A 27109-nucleotide genomic window follows, 5' to 3' on the forward strand; every position below is an offset into this window, starting at 1 on the left:
CTATCAATATAGGAGAAAACAGAGTGAAATGCCAAAATACAAACTGTTACTGGAAACGAACGCTTCAACATAGAAGAACGAAATTTGGGGAACGAAGTGGGCTTAGTGTACTGATCATTACCTGAAAGTATCACCCTGTTTGGGTGAAAAAATATTTGCTGAGATTTCTGGAGATTCGTAATTTTGGGAAGCTTGGCAACACCTTTCAGTGAAAGTGTTTCTCGCCTGTCACTGCTTAGGGCTACATCAATAGGAAACAGAACATAGAGATAGAACTTGAAACTACTTAATTGTGTCAAGTTTCAAGAAGCTAGCACAAACCGTGTTTGATTTAGAGTCCCAAATACATCTATCAATATAGGAGAAAACAGAGTGAAACCTAAAAATTCAAACTGTTACTGGAAACGAAAGCTTCAACATTGAAGAACGAAATTGGGGAACAAAGTGGGCTCCGTGTACTGATCATTACCTGAAAGTATCATCCACTTTGGGTGTAAAAATATTTGCTGAGATTTCTGGAGATTCGTAATTTGTGGAAGCTTGGCAACCCCTTTCAATGAAAGTGTTTCTTGTCTGTCACTGCTTAGGGCTACACCAATAGGAAACACAATTTATAGACAGAACTTGAAACTACTTAATTGTGTCAAGTTTCAAGAAGCTAGCACAAACCGTGCTTGATTTAGAGTTCCAAATTCATCTGTCAATATAGGAGAAAACAGAGTGAAACACCAAAATTCAAACTGATACTGAAAACGAACGCTTCAACATAGAAGAACGAAATTTGGGGAACCAAGTGTTCTTAGTGTACTGATCATTACCTGAGAGTATCATCCAGTTTGGATGAAAAAATATTTGCTGAGATTTCTGGAGATTCGTAATTTTTGGAAGGTTGGCAACCCCTTTCAATGAAAGTGTTTCTCGTCTGTCACTGCTTAGGGCTACACCAATAGGAAGGAAAATATAGAGATAGAACTTGAAACTACTTAATTGTGTCAAGTTTCAAGAAGCTAGCACAAACCGTGCTTGATTTAGAGTTCCAAATACATCTTACAATATAGGAGAAAACAGAGTGAAACCTATAAATTCAAACTGTTACTGGAAACGAAAGCTTCAACATTGAAGAAAGAAATTTGGGGAACAAAGTGGGCTCAGTGTACTGATCATTACCTGAAAGTATCACCCAGTTTGGGTGTAAAAATATTTGCTGAAATTTCTTGAGATTCATAATTTTTGGTAGCTTGGCAACCACTTTCAATGAAAGTGTTTCTCGCCTGTCACTTCTTAGGGCTACATCAATAGGAAACATAACATAGAGAGAGAACTTGAAACTACTTAATTGTGTCAAGTTTCAAGAAGCTAGCACAAATCGTGTTTGATTTAGAGTTCCAAATATATCTATCAATATAGGAGAAAACAGAGTGAAATGCCAAAATACAAACTGTTACTGGAAACGAACGCTTCAACATAGAAGAACGAAATTTGGGGAACAAAGTGGGCTTAGTGTACTGATCATTACCTGAAAGTATCACCCAGTTTGGGTGAAAAAATATTTGCTGAGATTTCTGGAGATTCGTAATTTTGGGAAGCTTGGCAACACCTTTCAGTGAAAGTGTTTCTCGCCTGTCACTGCTTAGGGCTACATCAATAGGAAACAGAACATAGAGATAGAACTTGAAACTACTTAATTGTGTCAAGTTTCAAGAAGCTAGCACAAACCGTGTTTGATTTAGAGTCCCAAATACATCTATCAATATAGGAGAAAACAGAGTGAAACCTAAAAATTCAAACTGTTACTGGAAACGAAAGCTTCAACATTGAAGAACGAAATTGGGGAACAAAGTGGGCTCCGTGTACTGATCATTACCTGAAAGTATCACCCAGTTTGGGTGTAAAAATATTTGCTGAGATTTTTGGAGATTCGTAATATTTGGAAGCTTGGCAACCCCTTTCAATGGAAGTGTTTCTCGCCTGTCACTGTTTAGGGCTACATCAATAGGAAAGAGAACATAGAGATAGAACTTGAAACTACTTAATTGTGTCAAGTTTCAAGAAGCTAGCACAAACCGTGCTTGATTTAGAGTTCCAAATACATCTATCAATATAGGAGAAAACAGAGTGAAACACCAAAATTCAAACTGATTCTGAAACGAACGCTTCAACATAGAAGAACGAAATTTGGGGAACCAAGTGGGCTTAGTGTACTGATCATTACCTGAAAGTATCATCCAATTTGGGTGAAAAAATATTTGCTGAGATTTCTGGAGATTCGTAATTTTTGGAAGCTTGGCAACCCCTTTCAATGAAAGTGTTTCTCGCCTGTCACTGCTTGGGCTACATCAATCGGAAACAGAACATAGAGATAGAACTTGAAACTACTTAATTGTGTCAAGTTTCAAGAAGCTAGCACAAACCGTGCTTGATTTAGAGTTCCAAATACATCTATCAATATAGGAGAAAACAGAGTGAAACACCAAAATTCAAACTGATACTGAAACGAACGCTTCAACATAGAAGAACGAAATTTGGGGAACCAAGTGGGCTTAGTGTACTGATCATTACCTGAAAGTATCATCCAATTTGGGTGAAAAAATATTTGCTGAGATTTCTGGAGATTCGTAATTTATAGAAGCTTGGCAACCCCTTTCAATGAAAGTGTTTCTCGTCTGTCACTGCTTGGGCTACATCAATCGGAAACAGAACATAGAGATAGAACTTGAAACTACTTAATTTTGTCAAGTTTCAAGAAGCTAGCACAAACCGTGTTTGATTTAGAGTTCCAAATACATCTATGAATATAGGAGAAAACAGAGTGAAACACCAAAATTCAAACTGACACTGGAAACGAACGCTTCAACATAGAAGAACGAAACTTGGGGAACAAAGTGGGCTCAGTGTACTGATCATTACCTGAAAGTATCATCCAGTTTGGGTGAAAAAATATTTGCTGAGATTTCTGGAGATTCGTAATTTTTGGAAGCTTGGCAACCCCTTTCAATGAAAGTGTTTCTCGTCTGTCACTGCTTAGGGCTACACCAATAGGAAGCAAAATATAGAGATAGAACTTGAAACTACTTAATTGTGTCAAGTTTCAAGAAGCTAGCACAAACCGTGTTTGATTTAGAGTTCCAAATACATCTATCAATATAGGAGAAAACAGAGTGAAACGCCATAATTCAAACTGTTACTGCAAACGAACGCTTCAACATAGAAGAACGAAATTTGGGGAACCAAGTGGGCTTAGTGTACTGATCATTACCTGAAAGTATCATCCAGTTTGGGTGAAAAAATATTTGCTGAGATTTCTGGAGATTCGTAATTTATGGACGCTTGGCAACCCCTTTCAATGAAAGTGTTTCTCGTCTGTCACTGCTTAGGGCTACACCAATAGGAAAAAAAATGTAGAGATAGAACGTGAAACTACTTAATTGTGTCAAGTTTCAAGAAGCTAGTACAAACCGTGTTTGATTTAGAGTTCCAAATACATCTATCAGTATAGGAGAAAACAGAGTGAAACCTAAAAATTCAAACTGTTACTGGAAACGAACCCTTCAACATAGAAGAACGAAATTTGGGGAACAAAGTGGGCTCAGTGTACTGATCATTACCTGAAAGTATCACCCAGTTTGGGTGTAAAAATACTTGCTGAAATATCTGGAGTTTCGTAATTTTTGGAAGCTTGGCAACCCCTTTCAATGAAAGGTTTTCTCGCCTGTCACTGCTTAGGGCTACATCAATAGGAAACAGAACATAGAAATAGAATTTTAAACTACTTAATTGTGTCAAGTTTCAAGAAGCTAGCACAAACCGTGCTTGATTTAGAGTTCCAAATACATCCATCAATATAGGAGATAACAGAGTGAAACGCCAAAATACCAACTGTTACTGGAAACGAACGCTTCAACATAGAAGAACGAAATTTGGGGAATAAAGTGGGCTCAGTGTACAGATCATTACCTGCGAGTATCATCCAGTTTGGGTGAAAAAATATTTGCTGAGATTTCTGGAGATTCGTAATTTTTGGAAGCTTGGCAACCCCTTTCAATGAAAGTATTTCTCCTCTGTCACTGCTTAGGGCTACACAAATAGGAAACAATATATAGAGATAGAACATGAAACTACTTAATTGTGTCAAGTTTCAAGGAGCTAGCAGAAACCGTGCTTGATTTAGAGTTCCAAATATATCTATCAATATAGGAGAAAACAGAGTGAAACTCCAAAATTCAAACTGTTACTGGAAACGAACGCTTCAACATAGAAGAACGAAATTTGGGGAACCAAGTGGGCTTAGTGTCCTGATCATTACCTGAAAGTATCATCCAGTTTTGGTGAAAAAATATTTGCTGAGATTTCTGGAGATTCGTAATTTTTGGAAGCTTGGCAACCCCTTTCAATGAAAGTGTTTCTCGCCTGTCCCTGCTTAGGGCTACATCATTCAGAAAAAGAACATAGAGATAGAACTTGAAACTACTTAATTGTGTCAAGTTTCAAGAAGCTAGCACAAACCGTGTTTGATTTAGAGTTCCAAATACATCTATCAATATAGGAGAAAACAGAGTGAAATGCCAAAATACAAAGTGTTACTGGAAACGAACGCTTCAACATAGAAGAACGAAATTTGGGGAACCAAGTGGGCTCAGTGTACTGATCATTACCTGAAAGAATCATCCAATTTGGGTGAAAAAATATTTGCTGAGATTTCTGGAGATTCGTAATTTTTGGAAGCTTGGCAACCCCTTTCAATGAAAGTGTTTCTCGTCTGTCACTGCTTAGGGCTACATCAATAGGAAACAAAATATAGAGATAGAACTTGAAACTACTTAATTGTGTCAAGTTTCAAGAAGCTAGCACAAACCGTGTTTGATTTAGAGTTCCAAATACATCTATCAATATAGGAGAAAACAGAGTGAAACACCAAAATTCAAAATGATACTGGAAACGAACACTTCAACATTGAATAACGAAATATGGGGAACCAAGTGGGCTTAGTGTACTGATCATTACCTGAAAGTATCATCCAGTTTGGGTGAAAAAATATTTGCTGAGATTTCTGGAGATTTGTAATTTTTGGAAGCTTGGCAACCCCTTTCAATGAAAGTGTTTCTCGCCTGTCACTGCTTAGGGCTACATCAATCGGAAACAGAACGTAGAGATAGAACTTGAAACTACTTAATTGTGTCAAGTTTCAAGAAGCTAGCACAAACCGTGTTTGATTTAGAGTTCCAAATACATCTATCAATATAGGAGAAAACAGAGTGAAACCTAAAAATTCAAACTGTTACTGGAAACGAAAGCTTCAACATTGAAGAACGAAATTTGGGGAACAAAGTGGGCTCAGTGTACTGATCATTACCTGAAAGTATCACCCAGTTTGGGTGTAAAAATACTTGCTGAAATATCTGGAGTTTCGTAATTTTTGGAAGCTTGGCAACCCCTTTCAATGAAAGGTTTTCTCGCCTGTCACTGCTTAGGGCTACATCAATAGGAAACAGAACATAGAAATAGAATTTTAAACTACTTAATTGTGTCAAGTTTCAAGAAGCTAGCACAAACCGTGCTTGATTTAGAGTTCCAAATACATCCATCAATATAGGAGATAACAGAGTGAAACGCCAAAATACCAACTGTTACTGGAAACGAACGCTTCAACATAGAAGAACGAAATTTGGGGAATAAAGTGGGCTCAGTGTACAGATCATTACCTGAGAGTATCATCCAGTTTGGGTGAAAAAATATTTGCTGAGATTTCTGGAGATTCGTAATTTTTGGAAGCTTGGCAACCCCTTTCAATGAAAGTATTTCTCCTCTGTCACTGCTTAGGGCTACACAAATAGGAAACAATATATAGAGATAGAACTTGAAACTACTTAATTGTGTCAAGTTTCAAGAAGCTAGCAGAAACCGTGCTTGATTTAGAGTTCCAAATATATCTATCAATATAGGAGAAAACAGAGTGAAACTCCAAAATTCAAACTGTTACTGGAAACGAACGCTTCAACATAGAAGAACGAAATTTGGGGAACCAAGTGGGCTTAGTGTCCTGATCATTACCTGAAAGTATCATCCAGTTTTGGTGAAAAAATATTTGCTGAGATTTCTGGAGATTCGTAATTTTTGGAAGCTTGGCAACCCCTTTCAATGAAAGTGTTTCTCGCCTGTCCCTGCTTAGGGCTACATCATTCAGAAAAAGAACATAGAGATAGAACTTGAAACTACTTAATTGTGTCAAGTTTCAAGAAGCTAGCACAAACCGTGTTTGATTTAGAGTTCCAAATACATCTATCAATATAGGAGAAAACAGAGTGAAATGCCAAAATACAAAGTGTTACTGGAAACGAACGCTTCAACATAGAAGAACGAAATTTGGGGAACCAAGTGGGCTCAGTGTACTGATCATTACCTGAAAGAATCATCCAGTTTGGGTGAAAAAATATTTGCTGAGATTTCTGGAGATTCGTAATTTTTGGAAGCTTGGCAACCCCTTTCAATGAAAGTGTTTCTCGTCTGTCACTGCTTAGGGCTACATCAATAGGAAACAAAATATAGAGATAGAACTTGAAACTACTTAATTGTGTCAAGTTTCAAGAAGCTAGCACAAACCGTGTTTGATTTAGAGTTCCAAATATATCTATCAATATAGGAGAAAACAGAGTGAAATGCCAAAATACAAACTGTTACTGGAAACGAACGCTTCAACATAGAAGAACGAAATTTGGGGAACAAAGTGGGCTTAGTGTACTGATCATTACCTGAAAGTATCACACAGTTTGGGTGAAAAAATATTTGCTGAGATTTCTGGAGATTCGTAATTTTTGGAAGCTTGGCAACACCTTTCAGTGAAAGTGTTTCTCGCTTGTCACTAATTAGGGCTACATCAATAGGAAACAGAACATAGAGATAGATCTTGAAACTACTTAATTGTGTCAAGTTTCAAGAAGCTAGCACAAACCGTGTTTGATTTAGAGTCCCAAATACATCTATCAATATAGGAGAAAACAGAGTGAAACCTAAAAATTCAAAGTGTTACTGGAAACGAAAGCTTCAACATTGAAGAACGAAATTGGGGAACAAAGTGGGCTCCGTGTATTGATCATTACCTGAAAGTATCACCCAGTTTGGGTGTAAAAATATTTGCTGAGATTTTTGGAGATTCGTAATATTTGGAAGCTTGGCAACCCCTTTCAATGGAAGTGTTTCTCGCCTGTCACTGCTTAGGGCTACATCAATAGGAAAGAGAACATAGAGATAGAACTTGAAACTACTTAATTGTGTCAAGTTTCAAGAAGCTAGCACAAACAGTGCTTGATTTAGAGTTCCAAATACATCTATCAATATAGGAGAAAACAGAGTGAAACACCAAAATTCAAACTGATACTGGAAACGAACGCTTCAACATAGAAGAACGAAATTTGGGGAACCAAGTGGGCTTAGTGTACTGATCATTACCTGAAAGTATCATCCAGTTTTGGTGAAAAAATATTTGCTGGGATTTCTGGAGATTCGTAATTTTTGGAAGCTTGGCAACCCCTTTCAATGAAAGTGTTTCTCGCCTGTCACTGCTTGGGCTACATCAATCGGAAACAGAACATAGAGATAGAACTTGAAACTACTTAATTTTGTCAAGTTTCAAGAAGCTAGCACAAACCGTGTTTGATTTAGAGTTCCAAATACATCTATGAATATAGGAGAAAACAGAGTGAAACACCAAAATTCAAACTGACACTGGAAACGAACGCTTCAACATAGAAGAATGAAACTTGGGGAACCAAGTGGGCTCAGTGTACTGATTATTACCTGAAAGTATCATCCACTTTGGGTGTAAAAATATTTGCTGAGATTTCTGGAGATTCATAATTTGTGGAAGCTTGGCAACCCCTTTCAATGAAAGTGTTTCTCCTCTTCACTGCTTAGGGCTACACCAATAGGAAACACAATATATAGATAGAACTTGAAACTACTTAATTGTGTCAAGTTTCAAGAAGCTAGCACAAACCGTGCTTGATTTAGAGTTCCAAATTCATCTGTCAATATAGGAGAAAACAGAGTGAAACACCAAAATTCAAACTGATACTGAAAACGAACGCTTCAACATAGAAGATCGAAATTTGGGGAACCAAGTGTTCTTAGTGTACTGATCATTTCCTGAGAGTATCATCCAGTTTGGATGAAAAAATATTTGCTGAGATTTCTGGAGATTCGTAATTTTTGGAAGCTTGGCAACCACTTTCAATGAAAGTCTTTCTCGCCTGTCACTGCTTAGTGCTACATCAATAGGAAACAGAACATAGAGATAGAACTTGAAACTACTTAATTGTGTCAAGTTTCAAGAAGCTAGCACAAACTGTGCTTAATTTAGAGTTCCAAATACATCTATCAATATAGGAGAAAACAGAGTAAAACGCCAAAATTCAAACTGTTACTGGAAACGAATGCTTCAACATAGAAGATCGAAATTTGGGGAACCATGTGGGCTTAGTGTACTGATCATTACCTGAAAGTATCATCCAGTTCGGGTGAAAAAATATTTGCTGACATTTCTGGAGATTCGTAATTTTTGAAAGCTTGGCAACCCCTTTCAATGAAAGTGTTTCTCGTCTGTCACTGCTTAGGGCTACACCAATAGGAAGCAAAATATAGAGATAGAACTTGAAACTACTTAATTGTGTCAAGTTTCAAGAAGCTAGCACAAACCGTGCTTGATTTAGAGTTCCAAATACATCTATCAATATAGCAGAAAACAGAGTGAAACACCAAAATTCAAACTGTTACTGGAAACGAACGCTTCAACATAGAAGAACGAAATTTGGGGAACCAAGAGGGCTCAGTGTACTGATCATTACCTGAAAGTATCATCCAGTTTGGGTGAAAAAATATTTGCTGAGATTTCTGGAGATTCGTAATTTTTGGAAGCTTGGCAACCCCTTTCAATGAAAGTGTTTCTCGTCTGTCACTGCTTAGGGCTACACCAATAGGAAACAAAATATAGAGATAGAACTTGAAACTACTTAATTGTGTCAAGTTTCAAGAAGCTAGCACAAACCGTGCTTGATTTAGAGTTCCAAATACATCTATCAATATAGGAGTAAACAGAGTGAAACGCCAAAATTCAAACTGTTACTGGAAACGAACGCTTCAACATAGAAGAACGAAATTTGGGGAACCAAGTGGGCTTAGTGTACTGATCATTACCTGAAAGTATCATCCAATTTTGGTGAAAAAATATTTGCTGAGATGTGTGGAGATTCGTAATTTTTGGAAGCTTGGCAACCCCTTTCAATGAAAGTGTTTCTCGCCTGTCACTGCTTAGGGCTACATCAATCGGAAACAGAACATAGAGATAGAACTTGAAACTACTTAATTTTGTCAAGTTTCAAGAAGCTAGCACACAGCGTGTTTGATTTAGAGTTCCAAATACATCTATGAATATAGTTGAAAACAGAGTAAAACACCAAAATTCAAACTGACACTGGAAACGAACGCTTCAACATAGAAGAACGAAATTTAAGGAACCAAGTGGGCTCAGTGTACTGATCATTACCTGAAAGTATCATCCACTTTTGGTGAAAAAATATTTGCTGAGATTTCTGGAGATTCGTAATTTGTGGAAGCTTGGCAACCCCTTTCAATGAAAGTGTTTCTTGTCTGTCACTGCTTAGGGCTACACCAATAGGAAACAGAACATAGAGTTAGAACTTGAAACTACTTAATTGTGTCAAGTTTCAAGAAGCTAGCACAAACCGTGCTTGATTTAGAGTTCCAAATACATCTATCAATATAGGAGAAAACAGAGTGAAACGCCAAAATTCAAACTGTTACTGGAAACGAACGCTTCAACATAGAAGAACGAAATTTGGGGAACCAAGAGGGCTCAGTGTACTGATCATTACCTGAAAGTATCATCCAGTTTGGGTGAAAAAATATTTGCTGAGATTTCTGGAGATTCGTAATTTTTGGAAGCTTGGCAACCCCTTTCAATGCAAGTGTTTCTCGTCTGTCACTGCTTAGGGCTACACCAATAGGAAACAAAATATAGAGATAGAACTTGAAACTACTTAATTGTGTCAAGTTTCAAGAAGCTAGCACAAACCGTGCTTGATTTAGAGTTCCAAATACATCTATCAATATAGGAGAAAACAGAGTGAAACGCCGAAATTCAAACTGTTACTGGAAACGAACGCTTCAACATAGAAGAACGAAATTTGGGGAACCAAGTGGGCTTAGTGTACTGATCATTACCTGAAAGTATCATCCAATTTTGGTGAAAAAATATTTGCTGAGATGTGTGGAGATTCGTAATTTTTGGAAGCTTGGCAACCCCTTTCAATGAAAGTGTTTCTCGCCTGTCACTGCTTAGGGCTACACCAATAGGAAACAAAATATAGAGATAGAACTTGAAACTACTTAATTTGTCAAGTTTCAAGAAGCTAGCACAAACCGTGCTTGATTTAGAGTTCCAAATACATCTATCAATATAGGAGAAAACAGAGTGAAACCTAAAAATTCAAACTGTTACTGGAAACGAAAGCTTCAACATTGAAGAACGAAATTTGGGGAACAAAGTGGGCTCAGTGTACTGATCATTACCTGAAAGTATCACCCAGTTTGAGTGTAAAAATATTTGCTGAGATTTCTGGAGATTCGTAATATTTGGAAGCTTGGCAACCCCTTTCAATGAAAGTGTTTCTCGTCTGTCACTGCTTAGTGCTACACCAATAGGAAACAAAACATAGAGATAGAACTTGAAACTACTTAATTGTGTCAAGTTTCAAGAAGCTAGCACAAACCGTGTTTGTTTTAGAGTTCCAAATACATGTATCAATATAGGAGAAAACAAAGTGAAACGGCAAAATTCAAACTGTTCCTGGAAACAATAGCTTCATCATTGAAGAACGAAATTTGGGGATCCAAGTGGGCTCAGTGTACTGATCATTACCTGAAAGAATCATCCAGTTTGGGTGAAAAAATATTTGCTGAGATTTCTGGAGATTCGTAATTTTTGGAGGCTTGGCAACCCCTTTCAATGAAAGTGTTACTCCTCTGTCACTGCTTAGGGCTACTCAAATGGGAAACAAAATATAGACATAGAACGTGAAACTACTTAATTGTGTCAAGTTTCAAGAAGCTAGCACAAACCGTGCTTGATTTAGAGTTCCAAATACTTCTATGAATATAGGAGTAAACAGAGTGAAACGCCAAAATTCAAACTGTTAATGGAAACGAACGCTTCAACATAGAAGAATTAAATTTGGGGAACCAAGTGGGCTTAGTGTACTGATCATTACCTGAAAGTATCACCCAGATTGGGTGTAAAAATATTAGCTGAGATTTCTGGAGATTCGTAATTTTTGGAAGCTTGGCAACCCCTTTCAATGTAAGTCTTTCTCGTCTGTCACTGCTTAGGGCTACATCAATAGGAAACAGAACATAGAGATAGAACTTGAAACTACTTAATTGTGTCAAGTTTCAAGAAGCTAGCACAAACCGTGCTTGATTTAGAGTTCCAAATACATCTATCAATATAGGAGAAAACAGAGTGAAATGCCAAAATTCAAACCGTTACTGGAAACGAACGCTTCAACATAGAAGAACGAAATTTGGGGAAAAAAGTGGGCTTAGTGTACTGATCATTACCTGAAAGTATCATCCAGTTTTGGTGAAAAAATATTTGTTGAGATTTCTTGAGATTCGTAATTTATGGAAGCTTGGCAACCCCTTTCAATGAAAGTGTTTCTCGCCTGTCACTGCTTAGGGCTACACCAATAGGAAACAGAACATAGAGATAGAACTTGAAACTACTTAATTGTGTCAAGTTTCAAGAAGCTAGCACAAACCGTGCTTGATTTAGAGTTCCAAATACATCTATCAATATAGGAGAAAACAGAGTGAAACGCCAAAATTCAAACTGATACTGGAAACGAACGCTTCAACATAGAAGAGCGAAATTTGGGGAACCAAGTGGGCTCAGTGTACTGATCATTACCTGAAAGAATCATCCAGTTAGGGTGAAAAAATATTTGCTGAGATTTCTGGAGATTCGTAATTTTTGGAAGCTTGGCAACCCATTTCAATGTAAGTGTTTCTCGCCTGTCACTGCTTAGGGCTACATCAATTGGAAACAGAACATAGAGATAGAACTTGAAACTACTTAAATGTGTCAAGTTTCAAGAAGCTAGCACAAACCGTGCTTGATTTAGAGTTCCAAATACATCTATCAATATAGGAGAAAACAGAGTGAAACGCCAAAATACAAACTGTTACTGGAAACGAACGCTTCAACATAGAAGAACGAAATTTGGGGAACAAAGTGGGCTCAGTGTACTGATCATTACCTGAAAGTATCATCCAGTTCGGGTGAAAAAATATTTGCTGAGATTTCTAGAGATTCGTAATTTTTGAAAGCTTGGCACCCCCTTTCAATGAAAGTGTTTCTCGTCTGTCACTGCTTAGGGCTACACCAATAGGAAGCAAAATATAGAGATAGAACTTGAAACTACTTAATTGTGTCAAGTTTCAAGAAGCTAGCACAAACCGTGCTTGATTTAGAGTTCCAAATACATCTATCAATACAGGAGAAATCAGAGTGAAACCTAAAAATTCAAACTGTTACTGGAAACGAAAGCTTCAACATTGAAGAACGAAATTTGGGGATCCAAGTGGGCTCAGTGTACTGATCATTACCTGAAAGTATCATCCAGTTTGGGTGAAAAAATATTTGCTGAGATTTCTGGAGATTCGTAATTTTTGGAAGCTTGGCCACCCCTTTCAATGGAAGTGTTTCTCGTCTGTCACTGCTTAGGGCTACATCAATAGGAAACAGAACATAGAGATAGAACTTGAAACTACTTAATTGTGTCAAGTTTCAAGAAGCTAGCACAAACCGTGCTTGATTTAGAGTTCCAAATACATCTATCAATATAGCAGAAAACAGAGTGAAACACCAAAATTCAAACTGTTACTGGAAACGAACGCTTCAACATAGAAGAACGAAATTTGGGGAACCAAGTGGGCTTAGTGTGCTCATCATTACCTGAAAGTATCATCCAGTTTGGGTGAAAAAATATTTGCTGAGATTTCTGGAGATTCGTAATTTTTGGAAGCTTGGCAACCCCTTTCAATGAAAGTGTTTCTCGTCTGTCACTGCTTAGGGCTACACCAATAGGAAACAAAATATAGAGATAGATCTTGAAACTACTTAATTGTGTCACGTTTCAAGAAGCTAGCACAAACCGTGCTTGATTTAGAGTTCCAAATACATCTATCAATATAGCAGAAAACAGAGTGAAACACCAAAATTCAAACTGTTACTGGAAACGAACGCTTCAACATAGAAGAACGAAATTTGGGGAACCAAGTGGGCTTAGTGTGCTCATCATTACCTGAAAGTATCATCCAGTTTGGGTGAAAAAATATTTGCTGAGATTTCTGGAGATTCGTAATTTTTGGAAGCTTGGCAACCCCTTTCAATGAAAGTGTTTCTCGTCTGTCACTGCTTAGGGCTACACCAATAGGAAACAAAATATAGAGATAGATCTTGAAACTACTTAATTGTGTCACGTTTCAAGAAGCTAGCACAAACCGTGCTTGATTTAGAGTTCCAAATACATCTATCAATATAGGAGAAATCAGAGTGAAACCTAAAAATTCAAACTGTTACTGGAAACGAAAGCTTCAACATTGAAGAACGAAATTTGGGGATCCAAGTGGGCTCAGTGTACTGATCATTACCTGAAAGTATCACCCAGTTTGGGTGTAAAAATATTTGCTGAGATTTCTGGAGATTCGTAATTTGTGGATGCTTGGCAACCCCTTTCAATGGAAGTGTTTCTCGCCTGTCACTGCTTAGGGCTACATCAATAGGAAACAGAACATAGAGTTAGAACTTGAAACTACTTAATTGTGTCAAGTTTCAAGAAGCTAGCACAAACCGTGTTTGATTTAGAGTTCCAAATACGTCTATCAATATAGGAGAAAACAGAGTGAAACACCAAAATTCAAACTTATACTGGAAACGAACGCTTCAACATAGAAGAACGAAATTTGGGGAAAAAAGTGGGCTTAGTGTACTGATCATTACCTGAAAGTATCATCCAGTTTGGGTGAAAAAATATTTGTTGAGATTTCTTGAGATTCGTAATTTATGGAAGCTTGGCAACCCCTTTCAATGAAAGTGTTTCTCGCCTGTCACTGCTTAGGGCTACACCAATAGGAAACAGAACATAGAGATAGAACTTGAAACTACTTAATTGTGTCAAGTTTCAAGAAGCTAGCACAAACCGTGCTTGATTTAGAGTTCCAAATACATCTATCAATATAGGAGAAAACAGAGTGAAACGCCAAAATTCAAACTGATACTGGAAACGAACGCTTCAACATAGAAGATCGAAATTTGGGCAACCAAGTGGGCTTAGTGTACTGATCATTACCTGAAAGTATCATCCAGTTCGGGTGAAAAAATATTTGCTGACATTTCTGTAGATTCGTAATTTTTGAAAGCTTGGCACCCCCTTTCATTGAAAGTGTTTCTCGTCTGTCACTGCTTAGGGCTACACCAATAGGAAGCAAAATATAGAGATAGAACTTGAAACTACTTAATTGTGTCAAGTTTCAAGAAGCTAGCACAAACCGTGCTTGATTTAGAGTTCCAAATACATCTATCAATATAGCAGAAAACAGAGTGAAACACCAAAATTCAAACTGTTACTGGAAACGAACGCTTCAACATAGAAGAACGAAATTTGGGGAACCAAGAGGGCTCAGTGTACTGATCATTACCTGAAAGTATCATCCAGTTTGGGTGAAAAAATATTTGCTGAGATTTCTGGAGATTCGTAATTTTTGGAAGCTTGGCAACCCCTTTCAATGAAAGTGTTTCTCGTCTGTCACTGCTTAGGGCTACACCAATAGGAAACAAAATATAGAGATAGAACTTGAAACTACTTAATTGTGTCAAGTTTCAAGAAGCTAGCACAAACCGTGCTTGATTTAGAGTTCCAAATACATCTATCAATATAGGAGAAAACAGAGTGAAACGCCAAAATTCAAACTGTTACTGGAAACGAACGCTTCAACATAGAAGAACGAAATTTGGGGAACCAAGTGGGCTTAGTGTACTGATCATTACCTGAAAGTATCATCCAATTTTGGTGAAAAAATATTTGCTGAGATGTGTGGAGATTCGTAATTTTTGGAAGCTTGGCAACCCCTTTCAATGAAAGTGTTTCTCGCCTGTCACTGCTTAGGGCTACATCAATCGGAAACAGAACATAGAGATAGAACTTGAAACTACTTAATTTTGTCAAGTTTCAAGAAGCTAGCACACAGCGTGTTTGATTTAGAGTTCCAAATACATCTATGAATATAGGAGAAAACAGAGTAAAACACCAAAATTCAAACTGACACTGGAAACGAACGCTTCAACATAGAAGAACGAAATTTAAGGAACCAAGTGGGCTCAGTGTACTGATCATTACCTGAAAGTATCATCCACTTTTGGTGAAAAAATATTTGCTGAGATTTCTGGAGATTCGTAATTTGTGGAAGCTTGGCAACCCCTTTCAATGAAAGTGTTTCTTGTCTGTCACTGCTTAGGGCTACACCAATAGGAAACAGAACATAGAGTTAGAACTTGAAACTACTTAATTGTGTCAAGTTTCAAGAAGCTAGCACAAACCGTGCTTGATTTAGAGTTCCAAATACATCTATCAATATAGGAGAAAACAGAGTGAAACGCCAAAATTCAAACTGTTACTGGAAACGAACGCTTCAACATAGAAGAACGAAATTTGGGGAACCAAGAGGGCTCAGTGTACTGATCATTACCTGAAAGTATCATCCAGTTTGGGTGAAAAAATATTTGCTGAGATTTCTGGAGATTCGTAATTTATGGAAGCTTGGCAACCCCTTTCAATGAAAGTGTTTCTCGTCTGTCACTGCTTAGGGCTACACCAATAGGAAACAGAACATAGAGATAGAACTTGAAACTACTTAATTGTGTCAAGTTTCAAGAAGCTAGCACAAACCGTGCTTGATTTAGAGTTCCAAATACATCTATCAATATAGGAGAAAACAGAGTGAAACGCCAAAATTCAAACTGATACTGGAAACGAACGCTTCAACATAGAAGAGCGAAATTTGGGGAACCAAGTGGGCTCAGTGTACTGATCATTACCTGAAAGAATCATCCAGTTAGGGTGAAAAAATATTTGCTGAGATTTCTGGAGATTCGTAATTTTTGGAAGCTTGGCAACCCCTTTCAATGTAAGTGTTTCTCGCCTGTCACTGCTTAGGGCTACATCAATTGGAAACAGAACATAGAGATAGAACTTGAAACTACTTAAATGTGTCAAGTTTCAAGAAGCTAGCACAAACCGTGCTTGATTTAGAGTTCCAAATACATCTATCAATATAGGAGAAAACAGAGTGAAACGCCAAAATACAAACTGTTACTGGAAACGAACGCTTCAACATAGAAGAACGAAATTTGGGGAACAAAGTGGGCTCAGTGTACTGATCATTACCTGAAAGTATCATCCAGTTTGGGTGAAAAAATATTTGCTGAGATTTCTAGAGATTCATAATTTTCGGAAGCTTGGCAACCCCTTTCAATGAAAGTGTTTCTCGCCTGTCACTGCTTAGGACTACATCAATCGGAAACAGAACATAGAGATAGAACTTGAAACTACTTAATTGTGTCAATTTTCAAGAAGCTAGCACAAACCGTGTTTGATTTAGAGTTCCAAATACATCTATCGATATAGGAGAAAACAGAGTGAAATGCCAAAATTCAAACTGTTACTGGAAACGAACGCTTCAACATAGAAGAACGAAATTTGGGGAACCAAGTGGGCTTAGTGTACTGATCATTACTGAAAGTATCATCCAGTTTGGGTGAAAAAATATTTGCTGAGATTTCTGGAGATTCGTAATTTATGGAATCTTGGCAACCCCTTTCAATGAAAGTGTTTCTCCTCTGTTACTGCTTAGGGCTACACTAATGGGAAACAAAATATAGAGATAGAACTTGAAACTACTTAATTGTGTCAAGTTTCAAGAAGCTAGCAGAAACCGTGCTTGAATTAGCGTTCCAAATACATCTATCAATATAGGAAAAAACAGAGTGAAACGCCAAAATTCAAACTGTTACTGGAAACGAACGCTTCAACATAGAAGAACGAAATTTGGGGAACCAAGTGGACTCAGTGTACTGATCATTACCTGAAAGAATCATCCAGTTAGGGTGAAAAAATATTTGCTGAGATTTCTGGAGATTCGTAATTTTTGGAAGCTTGGCAACCCCTTTCAATGAAAGTGTTTCTCGCCTGTCACTGCTTAGGGCTACATCAATAGGAAAGAGAACATAGAGATAGAACTTGAAACTACTTAATTGTGTCAAGTTTCAAGAAGCTAGCACAAACCGTGCTTGATTTAGAGTTCCAAATACATCTATCAATATAGGAGAAAACAGAGTGAAACGCCAAAATTCAAACTGTTACTGGAAACGAACGCTTCAACATAGAAGAACGAAATTTGGGGAACCAAGTGGGCTTAGTGTGCTCATCATTACCTGAAAGTATCATCCAGTTTGGGTGAAAAAATATTTGCTGAGATTTCTGGAGATTCGTAATTTTTGGAAGCTTGGCAACCCCTTTCAATGAAAGTGTTTCTCGTCTGTCACTGCTTAGGGCTACACCAATAGGAAACAAAATATAGAGATAGAACTTGAAACTACTTAATTGTGTCAAGTTTCAAGAAGCTAGCACTAACCGTGCTTGATTTAGAGTTCCAAATACATCTATCAATATAGGAGAAAACAGAGTGAAACGCCAAAATTCAAATTGTTACTGGAAAGGAACGCTTCAACATAGAAGAACGAAATTTTGGGAACCAAGTGGGCTTAGTGTAGTGATCATTACCTGAATGTATCATCCAGTTTGGGTGAAAAAATATTTGCTGAGATTTCTGGAGATTCATAATATTTGGAAGCTTGGCAACCCCTTTCAATGAAAGTGTTTCTCGCATGTCACTGCTTAGGGCTACATCAATCGGAAACAGAACATAAAGATAGAAATTGAAACTACTTAATTGTGTCAAGTTTCAAGAAGCTAGCACAAACCGTGTTTGATTTAGAGTTCCAAATACTCTATCAATATAGGAGAAAACAGAGTGAAACACCAAAATTCAAAGTCATATTGGAAACGAACGCTTCAACATAGAAGAACGAAATTTGGGGAACAAAGTGGGCTCACTGTACTGATCATTACCTGAAAAAATCATCCAGTTTGAGTGAAAAAATATTTGCTGAGATTTATGGAGATTCGTAATTTTTGGAAGCTTGGCAACCCCTTTCAATGAAAGTGTTTCTCGTCTGTCACTGCTTAGGGCTAAATCAATAGGAAACAAAATATAGTGATAGAACTAGAAACTACTTAATTGTGTCAAGTTTCAAGAAGCTAACACAAACCGTGTTTGATTTAGAGTTCCAAATACATCTATCAATATAGGAGAAAACAGAGTGAAACCTAAAAATTCAAACTATTACTGGAAACGAAAGCTTCAACATTGAAGAACGAAATTTGGGGAAAAAAGTGGGCTCAGTGTACTGATCCTTACCTGAAAGTATCACCCAGTTTGGGTGAAAAAATATTTGCTGAGATTTCTGGAGATTCGTAATTTTGGGAAGCTTGGCAACCCCTTTCAATGAAAGTGTTTCTCCCCTGTCACTACTTAGGGCTACATCAATAGGAAACAGAACATAGAGATAGAACTTGAAACTACTTAATTGTGTCAAGTTTCAAGAAGCTAGCACAAACCGTGCTTGATTTAGAGTTCCAAATACATTTATCAATATAGGAGAAAACAGAGTGAAACGCCAAAATTCAAACTGTTACTGGAAACGAACGCTTCAACATAGAAGAGCGAAATTTGGGGAACCAAGTGGGCTCAGTGTACTGATCATTACCTGAAAGAATCATCCAGTTAGGGTGAAAAAATATTTGCTGAGATTTCTGGAGATTCGTAATTTTGGGAAGCTTGGCAACCCCTTTCAATGAAAGTGTTTCTCGCCTGTCACTGCTTAGGGCTACATCAATTGGAAACAGAACATAGAGATAGAACTTGAAACTACTTAAATGTGTCAAGTTTCAAGAAGCTAGCACAAACCGTGCTTGATTTAGAGTTCCAAATACATCTATCAATATAGGAGAAAACAGAGTGAAACGCCAAAATACAAACTGTTACTGGAAACGAACGCTTCAACATAGAAGAACGAAATTTGGGGAACAAAGTGGGCTCAGTGTACTGATCATTACCTGAAAGTATCATCCAGTTCGGGTGAAAAAATATTTGCTGAGATTTCTAGAGATTCGTAATTTTTGAAAGCTTGGCACCCCCTTTCAATGAAAGTGTTTCTCGTCTGTCACTGCTTAGGGCTACACCAATAGGAAGCAAAATATAGAGATAGAACTTGAAACTACTTAATTGTGTCAAGTTTCAAGAAGCTAGCACAAACCGTGCTTGATTTAGAGTTCCAAATACATCTATCAATACAGGAGAAATCAGAGTGAAACCTAAAAATTCAAACTGTTACTGGAAACGAAAGCTTCAACATTGAAGAACGAAATTTGGGGATCCAAGTGGGCTCAGTGTACTGATCATTACCTGAAAGTATCATCCAGTTTGGGTGAAAAAATATTTGCTGAGATTTCTGGAGATTCGTAATTTTTGGAAGCTTGGCCACCCCTTTCAATGGAAGTGTTTCTCGTCTGTCACTGCTTAGGGCTACATCAATAGGAAACAGAACATAGAGATAGAACTTGAAACTACTTAATTGTGTCAAGTTTCAAGAAGCTAGCACAAACCGTGCTTGATTTAGAGTTCCAAATACATCTATCAATATAGCAGAAAACAGAGTGAAACACCAAAATTCAAACTGTTACTGGAAACGAACGCTTCAACATAGAAGAACGAAATTTGGGGAACCAAGTGGGCTTAGTGTGCTCATCATTACCTGAAAGTATCATCCAGTTTGGGTGAAAAAATATTTGCTGAGATTTCTGGAGATTCGTAATTTTTGGAAGCTTGGCAACCCCTTTCAATGAAAGTGTTTCTCGTCTGTCACTGCTTAGGGCTACACCAATAGGAAACAAAATATAGAGATAGATCTTGAAACTACTTAATTGTGTCACGTTTCAAGAAGCTAGCACAAACCGTGCTTGATTTAGAGTTCCAAATACATCTATCAATATAGCAGAAAACAGAGTGAAACACCAAAATTCAAACTGTTACTGGAAACGAACGCTTCAACATAGAAGAACGAAATTTGGGGAACCAAGTGGGCTTAGTGTGCTCATCATTACCTGAAAGTATCATCCAGTTTGGGTGAAAAAATATTTGCTGAGATTTCTGGAGATTCGTAATTTTTGGAAGCTTGGCAACCCCTTTCAATGAAAGTGTTTCTCGTCTGTCACTGCTTAGGGCTACACCAATAGGAAACAAAATATAGAGATAGATCTTGAAACTACTTAATTGTGTCACGTTTCAAGAAGCTAGCACAAACCGTGCTTGATTTAGAGTTCCAAATACATCTATCAATATAGGAGAAATCAGAGTGAAACCTAAAAATTCAAACTGTTACTGGAAACGAAAGCTTCAACATTGAAGAACGAAATTTGGGGATCCAAGTGGGCTCAGTGTACTGATCATTACCTGAAAGTATCACCCAGTTTGGGTGTAAAAATATTTGCTGAGATTTCTGGAGATTCGTAATTTGTGGATGCTTGGCAACCCCTTTCAATGGAAGTGTTTCTCGCCTGTCACTGCTTAGGGCTACATCAATAGGAAACAGAACATAGAGTTAGAACTTGAAACTACTTAATTGTGTCAAGTTTCAAGAAGCTAGCACAAACCGTGTTTGATTTAGAGTTCCAAATACGTCTATCAATATAGGAGAAAACAGAGTGAAACACCAAAATTCAAACTTATACTGGAAACGAACGCTTCAACATAGAAGAACGAAATTTGGGGAAAAAAGTGGGCTTAGTGTACTGATCATTACCTGAAAGTATCATCCAGTTTGGGTGAAAAAATATTTGTTGAGATTTCTTGAGATTCGTAATTTATGGAAGCTTGGCAACCCCTTTCAATGAAAGTGTTTCTCGCCTGTCACTGCTTAGGGCTACACCAATAGGAAACAGAACATAGAGATAGAACTTGAAACTACTTAATTGTGTCAAGTTTCAAGAAGCTAGCACAAACCGTGCTTGATTTAGAGTTCCAAATACATCTATCAATATAGGAGAAAACAGAGTGAAACGCCAAAATTCAAACTGATACTGGAAACGAACGCTTCAACATAGAAGATCGAAATTTGGGCAACCAAGTGGGCTTAGTGTACTGATCATTACCTGAAAGTATCATCCAGTTCGGGTGAAAAAATATTTGCTGACATTTCTGTAGATTCGTAATTTTTGAAAGCTTGGCACCCCCTTTCATTGAAAGTGTTTCTCGTCTGTCACTGCTTAGGGCTACACCAATAGGAAGCAAAATATAGAGATAGAACTTGAAACTACTTAATTGTGTCAAGTTTCAAGAAGCTAGCACAAACCGTGCTTGATTTAGAGTTCCAAATACATCTATCAATATAGCAGAAAACAGAGTGAAACACCAAAATTCAAACTGTTACTGGAAACGAACGCTTCAACATAGAAGAACGAAATTTGGGGAACCAAGAGGGCTCAGTGTACTGATCATTACCTGAAAGTATCATCCAGTTTGGGTGAAAAAATATTTGCTGAGATTTCTGGAGATTCGTAATTTTTGGAAGCTTGGCAACCCCTTTCAATGAAAGTGTTTCTCGTCTGTCACTGCTTAGGGCTACACCAATAGGAAACAAAATATAGAGATAGAACTTGAAACTACTTAATTGTGTCAAGTTTCAAGAAGCTAGCACAAACCGTGCTTGATTTAGAGTTCCAAATACATCTATCAATATAGGAGAAAACAGAGTGAAACGCCAAAATTCAAACTGTTACTGGAAACGAACGCTTCAACATAGAAGAACGAAATTTGGGGAACCAAGTGGGCTTAGTGTACTGATCATTACCTGAAAGTATCATCCAATTTTGGTGAAAAAATATTTGCTGAGATGTGTGGAGATTCGTAATTTTTGGAAGCTTGGCAACCCCTTTCAATGAAAGTGTTTCTCGCCTGTCACTGCTTAGGGCTACATCAATCGGAAACAGAACATAGAGATAGAACTTGAAACTACTTAATTTTGTCAAGTTTCAAGAAGCTAGCACACAGCGTGTTTGATTTAGAGTTCCAAATACATCTATGAATATAGGAGAAAACAGAGTAAAACACCAAAATTCAAACTGACACTGGAAACGAACGCTTCAACATAGAAGAACGAAATTTAAGGAACCAAGTGGGCTCAGTGTACTGATCATTACCTGAAAGTATCATCCACTTTTGGTGAAAAAATATTTGCTGAGATTTCTGGAGATTCGTAATTTGTGGAAGCTTGGCAACCCCTTTCAATGAAAGTGTTTCTTGTCTGTCACTGCTTAGGGCTACACCAATAGGAAACAGAACATAGAGTTAGAACTTGAAACTACTTAATTGTGTCAAGTTTCAAGAAGCTAGCACAAACCGTGCTTGATTTAGAGTTCCAAATACATCTATCAATATAGGAGAAAACAGAGTGAAACGCCAAAATTCAAACTGTTACTGGAAACGAACGCTTCAACATAGAAGAACGAAATTTGGGGAACCAAGAGGGCTCAGTGTACTGATCATTACCTGAAAGTATCATCCAGTTTGGGTGAAAAAATATTTGCTGAGATTTCTGGAGATTCGTAATTTATGGAAGCTTGGCAACCCCTTTCAATGAAAGTGTTTCTCGTCTGTCACTGCTTAGGGCTACACCAATAGGAAACAGAACATAGAGATAGAACTTGAAACTACTTAATTGTGTCAAGTTTCAAGAAGCTAGCACAAACCGTGCTTGATTTAGAGTTCCAAATACATCTATCAATATAGGAGAAAACAGAGTGAAACGCCAAAATTCAAACTGATACTGGAAACGAACGCTTCAACATAGAAGAGCGAAATTTGGGGAACCAAGTGGGCTCAGTGTACTGATCATTACCTGAAAGAATCATCCAGTTAGGGTGAAAAAATATTTGCTGAGATTTCTGGAGATTCGTAATTTTTGGAAGCTTGGCAACCCCTTTCAATGTAAGTGTTTCTCGCCTGTCACTGCTTAGGGCTACATCAATTGGAAACAGAACATAGAGATAGAACTTGAAACTACTTAAATGTGTCAAGTTTCAAGAAGCTAGCACAAACCGTGCTTGATTTAGAGTTCCAAATACATCTATCAATATAGGAGAAAACAGAGTGAAACGCCAAAATACAAACTGTTACTGGAAACGAACGCTTCAACATAGAAGAACGAAATTTGGGGAACAAAGTGGGCTCAGTGTACTGATCATTACCTGAAAGTATCATCCAGTTTGGGTGAAAAAATATTTGCTGAGATTTCTAGAGATTCATAATTTTCGGAAGCTTGGCAACCCCTTTCAATGAAAGTGTTTCTCGCCTGTCACTGCTTAGGACTACATCAATCGGAAACAGAACATAGAGATAGAACTTGAAACTACTTAATTGTGTCAATTTTCAAGAAGCTAGCACAAACCGTGTTTGATTTAGAGTTCCAAATACATCTATCGATATAGGAGAAAACAGAGTGAAATGCCAAAATTCAAACTGTTACTGGAAACGAACGCTTCAACATAGAAGAACGAAATTTGGGGAACCAAGTGGGCTTAGTGTACTGATCATTACTGAAAGTATCATCCAGTTTGGGTGAAAAAATATTTGCTGAGATTTCTGGAGATTCGTAATTTATGGAATCTTGGCAACCCCTTTCAATGAAAGTGTTTCTCCTCTGTTACTGCTTAGGGCTACACTAATGGGAAACAAAATATAGAGATAGAACTTGAAACTACTTAATTGTGTCAAGTTTCAAGAAGCTAGCAGAAACCGTGCTTGAATTAGCGTTCCAAATACATCTATCAATATAGGAAAAAACAGAGTGAAACGCCAAAATTCAAACTGTTACTGGAAACGAACGCTTCAACATAGAAGAACGAAATTTGGGGAACCAAGTGGACTCAGTGTACTGATCATTACCTGAAAGAATCATCCAGTTAGGGTGAAAAAATATTTGCTGAGATTTCTGGAGATTCGTAATTTTTGGAAGCTTGGCAACCCCTTTCAATGAAAGTGTTTCTCGCCTGTCACTGCTTAGGGCTACATCAATAGGAAAGAGAACATAGAGATAGAACTTGAAACTACTTAATTGTGTCAAGTTTCAAGAAGCTAGCACAAACCGTGCTTGATTTAGAGTTCCAAATACATCTATCAATATAGGAGAAAACAGAGTGAAACGCCAAAATTCAAACTGTTACTGGAAACGAACGCTTCAACATAGAAGAACGAAATTTGGGGAACCAAGTGGGCTTAGTGTGCTCATCATTACCTGAAAGTATCATCCAGTTTGGGTGAAAAAATATTTGCTGAGATTTCTGGAGATTCGTAATTTTTGGAAGCTTGGCAACCCCTTTCAATGAAAGTGTTTCTCGTCTGTCACTGCTTAGGGCTACACCAATAGGAAACAAAATATAGAGATAGAACTTGAAACTACTTAATTGTGTCAAGTTTCAAGAAGCTAGCACTAACCGTGCTTGATTTAGAGTTCCAAATACATCTATCAATATAGGAGAAAACAGAGTGAAACGCCAAAATTCAAATTGTTACTGGAAAGGAACGCTTCAACATAGAAGAACGAAATTTTGGGAACCAAGTGGGCTTAGTGTAGTGATCATTACCTGAATGTATCATCCAGTTTGGGTGAAAAAATATTTGCTGAGATTTCTGGAGATTCATAATATTTGGAAGCTTGGCAACCCCTTTCAATGAAAGTGTTTCTCGCATGTCACTGCTTAGGGCTACATCAATCGGAAACAGAACATAAAGATAGAAATTGAAACTACTTAATTGTGTCAAGTTTCAAGAAGCTAGCACAAACCGTGTTTGATTTAGAGTTCCAAATACTCTATCAATATAGGAGAAAACAGAGTGAAACACCAAAATTCAAAGTCATATTGGAAACGAACGCTTCAACATAGAAGAACGAAATTTGGGGAACAAAGTGGGCTCACTGTACTGATCATTACCTGAAAAAATCATCCAGTTTGAGTGAAAAAATATTTGCTGAGATTTATGGAGATTCGTAATTTTTGGAAGCTTGGCAACCCCTTTCAATGAAAGTGTTTCTCGTCTGTCACTGCTTAGGGCTAAATCAATAGGAAACAAAATATAGTGATAGAACTAGAAACTACTTAATTGTGTCAAGTTTCAAGAAGCTAACACAAACCGTGTTTGATTTAGAGTTCCAAATACATCTATCAATATAGGAGAAAACAGAGTGAAACCTAAAAATTCAAACTATTACTGGAAACGAAAGCTTCAACATTGAAGAACGAAATTTGGGGAAAAAAGTGGGCTCAGTGTACTGATCCTTACCTGAAAGTATCACCCAGTTTGGGTGAAAAAATATTTGCTGAGATTTCTGGAGATTCGTAATTTTGGGAAGCTTGGCAACCCCTTTCAATGAAAGTGTTTCTCCCCTGTCACTACTTAGGGCTACATCAATAGGAAACAGAACATAGAGATAGAACTTGAAACTACTTAATTGTGTCAAGTTTCAAGAAGCTAGCACAAACCGTGCTTGATTTAGAGTTCCAAATACATTTATCAATATAGGAGAAAACAGAGTGAAACGCCAAAATTCAAACTGTTACTGGAAACGAACGCTTCAACATAGAAGAGCGAAATTTGGGGAACCAAGTGGGCTCAGTGTACTGATCATTACCTGAAAGAATCATCCAGTTAGGGTGAAAAAATATTTGCTGAGATTTCTGGAGATTCGTAATTTTTGGAAGCTTGGCAACCCCTTTCAATGTAAGTGTTTCTCGCCTGTCACTGCTTAGGGCTACATCAATTGGAAACAGAACATAGAGATAGAACTTGAAACTACTTAAATGTGTCAAGTTTCAAGAAGCTAGCACAAACCGTGCTTGATTTAGAGTTCCAAATACATCTATCAATATAGGAGAAAACAGAGTGAAACGCCAAAATACAAACTGTTACTGGAAACGAACGCTTCAACATAGAAGAACGAAATTTGGGGAACAAAGTGGGCTCAGTGTACTGATCATTACCTGAAAGTATCATCCAGTTCGGGTGAAAAAATATTTGCTGAGATTTCTAGAGATTCGTAATTTTTGAAAGCTTGGCACCCCCTTTCAATGAAAGTGTTTCTCGTCTGTCACTGCTTAGGGCTACACCAATAGGAAGCAAAATATAGAGATAGAACTTGAAACTACTTAATTGTGTCAAGTTTCAAGAAGCTAGCACAAACCGTGCTTGATTTAGAGTTCCAAATACATCTATCAATACAGGAGAAATCAGAGTGAAACCTAAAAATTCAAACTGTTACTGGAAACGAAAGCTTCAACATTGAAGAACGAAATTTGGGGATCCAAGTGGGCTCAGTGTACTGATCATTACCTGAAAGTATCATCCAGTTTGGGTGAAAAAATATTTGCTGAGATTTCTGGAGATTCGTAATTTTTGGAAGCTTGGCCACCCCTTTCAATGGAAGTGTTTCTCGTCTGTCACTGCTTAGGGCTACATCAATAGGAAACAGAACATAGAGATAGAACTTGAAACTACTTAATTGTGTCAAGTTTCAAGAAGCTAGCACAAACCGTGCTTGATTTAGAGTTCCAAATACATCTATCAATATAGCAGAAAACAGAGTGAAACACCAAAATTCAAACTGTTACTGGAAACGAACGCTTCAACATAGAAGAACGAAATTTGGGGAACCAAGTGGGCTTAGTGTGCTCATCATTACCTGAAAGTATCATCCAGTTTGGGTGAAAAAATATTTGCTGAGATTTCTGGAGATTCGTAATTTTTGGAAGCTTGGCAACCCCTTTCAATGAAAGTGTTTCTCGTCTGTCACTGCTTAGGGCTACACCAA

The sequence above is a fragment of the Spermophilus citellus genome (genome assembly GCF_964194105.1).
Source record: "Spermophilus citellus genome assembly, chromosome: 13".
Lineage (NCBI taxonomy): Eukaryota > Metazoa > Chordata > Mammalia > Rodentia > Sciuridae > Spermophilus > Spermophilus citellus.